Source organism: Bubalus kerabau, chromosome 12 (genome assembly GCF_029407905.1).
Source record: "Bubalus kerabau isolate K-KA32 ecotype Philippines breed swamp buffalo chromosome 12, PCC_UOA_SB_1v2, whole genome shotgun sequence".
NCBI lineage: Eukaryota > Metazoa > Chordata > Mammalia > Artiodactyla > Bovidae > Bubalus > Bubalus kerabau.
The window spans coordinates 42,878,291-42,884,297 of record NC_073635.1 but is presented as its reverse complement, the minus strand read 5'-3'; positions in this window follow the sequence as shown (position 1 = coordinate 42,884,297).

Below are 6,007 nucleotides of genomic sequence, written 5' to 3'. Positions count from 1 at the left end.
GGTTATTGATATTTCTCCTGAAAATCTTGATTCCAGTTTGAGCTCCATCCAGCCTGGCATTTCCCATAATGTACACTGCATATGTATTAAATTAGCAAGTTGACAATATACAGCCTTGACATACTATTATTCCAATTTTGAACCAGTCCATTGTTCCATGTCCGATTCCAACTATTGCTTCTTGATCTGCATACAGGTTTCTCAGGAGGTAAGTAAGGTGCTCTGGTATTCCCATCTCTTTAAGAATTTTCCACAGTTTGTTGTGATCGACATAGTCAAAGACTTCATAGTCAATGAAGATGTCGATAGTCAATGTAGATTTTTTTCTGGAATTCCCTTGCTTTTCCTATGATCCAACAAATGTTGGCATTTTGATCTCTGGTTCATTCAAAAAGCTCAGATCATGGGAACCAGTCCCATCCCTTTACGGCAAATAGATGGGGAAAAAATGGAAACAGTGTCAGACTAAATTTTCTTGGGCTCCAAAATCACTGCAGACTGTGACTTCAGCCATGAAATTAAAACACGAAACAGCATATTAAAATCAGAGACAACACTTTGCTGAAAAAGGTCTGTATTGTCAAAATTATGTGTGTGTGTGTGTGTGTTTCCCAGTAGTTGTGTATGGATGTGAAAGTTGAATCACAAAGAAGGCTGAGTGCCAAATAATTGATGCTTTTCAACTGTGGTGCTGAAGAAGACTCCTGAGAGTCCCTTGAGCAGCAAGAGATCAAACCAGTCAACTCTTAAAGAAATCAACCCTGAATATTAATTGGAAGGACTAATGCTGAAGCTGAAGTTCCAATACTTTGGCCACCTGATGCAAAGAGCCTGTTCACTGGAAAAGACCCTGATGCTGGGAAAGATTGAGGGCATGAGAAGAAGGGGGCAACATAGGATGGGATGGTTGGATGGCACTACCGACTCAATGGACATGAGTTTGAGCAAACCCTGGGAGGTAGTGAAGGACAAGGAAACCTTGTGCACTTCAATTCAAGGAGTCACAAAGAGTCGGACACAACTGAGTAAATGAACAACATAACTGTTTTCTAGTTTGTGGGTTGCCCAACCAGTGGATATGGGATTTTATTTTGTCATTATTACACCCCTCCTACAACTCATTTTGGCTTCTTCTTTATCTTTGGAGGTAGGGTACCTTTTTTGTAGGTTCCATTGTTTTTTCATTAATGATTATTTAGCAGTTATTTGTGACTTTGGTGCTTTTGTAAGAAAAGGGTGAGTTCACCATATTGACCTAATTTTGCAGTGAGTTTTCTTTTAAACTCAAAATCGTTTAATCTTAGTCATCACTGATCACTTGAAAGGCATTGCAAGCCACAGGATACACTATTAATATGGGTCTCTAGCTACACAGACATCTGTTAGATAATAAATCGAAACATAAATAGATCATCAAATTGATGGATAAGTTACATAGAGGACAGTCTTATGACTCAAATGTTAAATATTCATAAAGGGTAAAGAGCACTCAGAAACTATATTTTACCAATAAAATTACCAAGTAAAGTTACAAAAACAGTTGGAGAATTTGATATGAAGAAATTTAAAAGCATTATGGCATGACTTAATTGGAGATATGTTTGGAAGGAAAGCTATATAAAACAAGAAAATATGAGGAACTAGATTTTTAAATGATCAGCACATGATATATTTATTAATTTTACTTTTAAGAATATATTAAATATCCAGTTACCTAAATGATTGGGATTATTGTTTAGTAATTAGTATACCAAGAAGTATAGAATGTGAATAGAATTATAGCTGTTTTAGAAAAATAAATGCCAAAATATGTCATATGTTTTCAAATTACAGAGAATAATGCTTCAGTATAAAATATATAAGCAAAGATAGAGCAACAGGATTGAGAAGTATAATAAAAAAAGTCAGTCTATATAGATAGGCATATAGTTTTATCTATACCTTCAATTAACAAGTACTGCTGTAATCACCATGGAAATAATACCAAAGGCAGTCAAAAAAGTATGCTAAAAATTAGAAGAAGGAAGCATATTAGTCATGCACCATAATACTGGAGGAACAACATTAAGACAGAGCCACTTACAACCCATTATCCAAAAGAAGAAGACTCATTGTCTCCTTATTACAAATCTATCAACAGAAGTTGGCCTGGTCTTCCTATGTGATAATTCATGGCCACGGTATCCATTGGAGGACGGCGAACGGTGGCCAGTTGGAGGGTCTCTTAAGTGTAATACTGTTCTACAATTAGACCAGTTCTGTAAGGAACAAGGGAAATGCGTAGAAGTAGCATATGTGTTGCCCTTTTTCTTTCTGTGAAATATGCCAGACTTATGTCCTAAGGGTATAGATTTAGGCGTGAAACCTTCAGCTCCCTCCTGTCCTCTAACTTTGCCCCCGTACTTGGGACTCCAAGCTGAGCAAACTGAAAGCCAGAGAACCCCCCTCAGAACGGTTGCTTTAATCTCAATGGAAATTCAAACTGAGATTCAAACTGCCCACATGGAGGTCCAAACAACTCCTGTCTCAGTATGACCTCAGACTACTCTGGTTTCAGTAGAAACTCAGACCATCGAAGTAAGAGATGAGATGGAGGACAGGAGACAAAGAGAAGAGGAGAAACAGGTTTCTCCAATCTATCCCTGGGGTCATATGCGCAGAGCAGCCAGAGAAACTGAGGAACAGCCACACAAGTTGTTGCCTCTTTATGAAACACCCACTGGGAGAAATAATCAGTCTGTGAGAGTTAATAAGCCTTTCTCTTATCAAGAAATACAAAGAATCAAGGAGGATCTGGGAGACTATTTAGAGGACCCAGAAAAATATATTAGAGCTTTTAAAGGTGTTACTATGCTTTATGACCTCACTTGGAAGGATGTGATGTATATCTTGGGACAAACGCTGACTCCCGAGTCAAAGATTCGAGTTTTGGGGAAAGTGGTTGCTTATGGAGATGAATGGCTTGGTAATGAATCAGTAGGGAAGAGGGAGAAGGAGATAGCAGCCCTCCCCACTGAGAATCAGGCAGTCCCAACTATAGGACCAGAATGGGACTACAACACAGCTAAAGGAAGATGGGATCAGAGTCATTTTGTTAGATATATTGTTGAAGGACTTAGGCGCGTTCTAAGCCTTTAAACTATGGCAAATTGGCAGTCATAGAACAGGAGGAGAAGGAAGCTCCTTGTAAATTCCTAGATAGACTGAGAGAAGGCCTTCGCAGTTTCACTGAGATTGATCCCGAAATTGAAGCTGGAAATGTGATCTTAAACGATAGATTTCTCACTCAGTTGGCTCCAGATATCCGCTGTAAGCTATTAAAATGGGTGTATGGACCAAATCAGTCTTTAGATACTCTGTTACAACTGGCTCAGACAGTCTATTATGGTAGGGAATATGAGGAAAAGAAAGAAAGGCAAAAAAAAAAAAAAGACAAAGGAAAAGGCGGAAGCCTTCGCCATGGCTATGAAAACCATTCTTAAACAGCCTGAGAAAAATGCCCAGAGGGGCCCAGGTGAAAAGGGATGGGCTTGCTATTACTGTGGAAAGGAGGGGCATCTCAAACAGGATTGCCCTCAGGCATCTAAGCCACCCCAGGCACCATGTCTGGTCTGCAAAGGACCACACTGGAAGAGAGACTGCCACCAGAGGCCTAGGTCTCTGGAGTCAGACTCTCAAGACAATCAGGACTGAAGGTGCCCGGGGGTCCCCACACAAGCTCCCGTCCTAATTACACCTGAGGAACCCTGGGTATTAATAATCGTGGGGGGCCAATCCATCAATTTCCTTTTAGATACTGGGGCAACTTATTCTGTGCTTACTGAAGCCCCTGGCCCACTTTCTTCCAGATCCGCTTCCGTAATGGGACTGTCTAGATGAGCCAAAAGGCATTATTTCAGTTATTCTTTATCTTGCAACTGGGATTCTGCGCTGTTTTCACACAAATTTCTTATCGTGCCAGAATCTCCCTCACCCCTTTTGGGAAGGGATACACTGAGCAAGGTCCATGCCTCTGTTTTCATGAATAGGGAGCCCTTCCTTTCTCTACCTTTAGTTGAACAAAATGTAAATCCTAGAGTATGGGCTGATGGAAAATCTGTGGATCGAGCACAAAATGCTATTCCTGTAGTTGTTAAGCTCAAAGACCCACACGTATTTCCACATAAGAAGCAGTATCCACTGAAACCTGAAGTTAAGGAAGGGTTAAAACCCATCATCGAAAAATTAAAGGAGCAAAGACTATTAATTCCCTGTAACAGTCCTTGCAACACTCCTATTTTGGGTATAAAGAAATCGAATGGTAAGTGGAGACTAGTTCAAGATTTATGAATAATAAATTAGGCTGTAGTTCCTTTACACCCCGTGGTGCCTAATCCTTATACTCTATTGTCTGAAATTCCTGAAAGGGCCAAATATTTCTCAGTAATTGATTTAAAGGATGCCTTCTATTCAGTGCCTTTGGCGGGAGAAAGTCAATTTCTATTTGCCTTTGAAGACCCCACGCAGCCAGCTTCTCAGTTAACCTGGACAGTTTTGCCCCAGGGATTTTTTGACAGTCCTCACTTATTTGGACAAAGTTTGTCACGGGATCTACAAAACTTTAATAGCTCTGAAGCGGTGGTGTTACAATATGTAGATGATATTTTGCTCTGTGCTGAGACAGAGGAAGCTTGTTTGCGAGCCTCAGAAGATTTCTTAAACTTTCTGGCAGGCTGTGGTTACAAGGCATCAAGAGAAAAGGCTCAGCTTTGTCAACAATCAGTTAGATATCTGGGCCTAATCATATCAGAAGGGACTAGGGCCATAGGCCCTGAGAGAATTAAAACTGATACTAAATCATCCCCTACCTTTGACTTTAAGACAATTGAGAGGATTTTTGGGAATCACAGATTACTGTCACATTTGGATTCCGGGTTATAGGGAACTTGCCCGGCCTTTAAACTTATAGCTGAAATTCAGCAGGCCCAAACTGACAAACTGGTTTGGTCTCCAGAAACTCAAAAGGGTTTTAAGATTCTTCAGACTGCTCTCCTGCAAGCTCCAGCTCTAAGCTTGCCCACAGGGTCAGAATTTAATCTGTTTGTCACTGAAAGAAAAGGTGTGGCATTGGGAGTTTTGACACAACCCCGAGGGCCTCACCAGCAACCTATTGCTTATCTAAGCAGAGAATTAGATGTAATTTCACGTGGGTGCCCCACTGCCTAAGAGTAATTGGGGCAGCGGCTTTATTAGCACCTGAAGCTTTAAAAATAATTAATGGACAAAACCTTACTGTACTGACTTCTCATGATGTGATTGGAATCTTAAATTCTAAGGTTAATATTTGGATGACAGACAGTAGGCTTCTTAAATATCAGTCATTGTTGTTAGAAGGACCAGTAACTAAGCTTAAAGTTCGTAGAAATCTAAATCCTGCTGCTTTCCTTCCTGAGAAGGAAAATGAAACACCTGATCACGATTGTTCTCAATTCCTAACTTTAAACTATGCAGCTCAGGAGGCTCTAAAGGATACCCCATTAGACAATCCTGACACGGAAATATTTACAGATGGCAGTTCTTTTGTTCAGGATAGAAAGCGTAAAGCAGGTTACGCCATAGTGACTGCTGAACAGGTTTTGGAAGCAAAATCTCTCCCCCAGGGAACCAGTGCTCAGTTATCGGAGCTTGTGGCCCTGACCCGAGCTCTAGAGTTAAGCAAAGGGCAGTAGATATACCTGATAACCTATGTGAGCTTACTTCTGCTGACTCCAAATATCCTGAGTCTGCGGTTGGATCCTCAAGACAATGTCTTCCTGTCCTGGGCTCACTCCTATGCTGCATTCCACAATCGATCTAACTGCTGCATCTGCTGAGCGCTCCCCTCTTCATCAGTGGAAGGCTTCCTGTGGTGGACATTCCCACTTCAAGGAAAAGACCTTCTCCAAGTCTGTGAATACCTTCGACAACAATCACATTCGATGCCTCTTCTTCATCTGATGACATTTATCAACCCTAAAATGGACTGGTG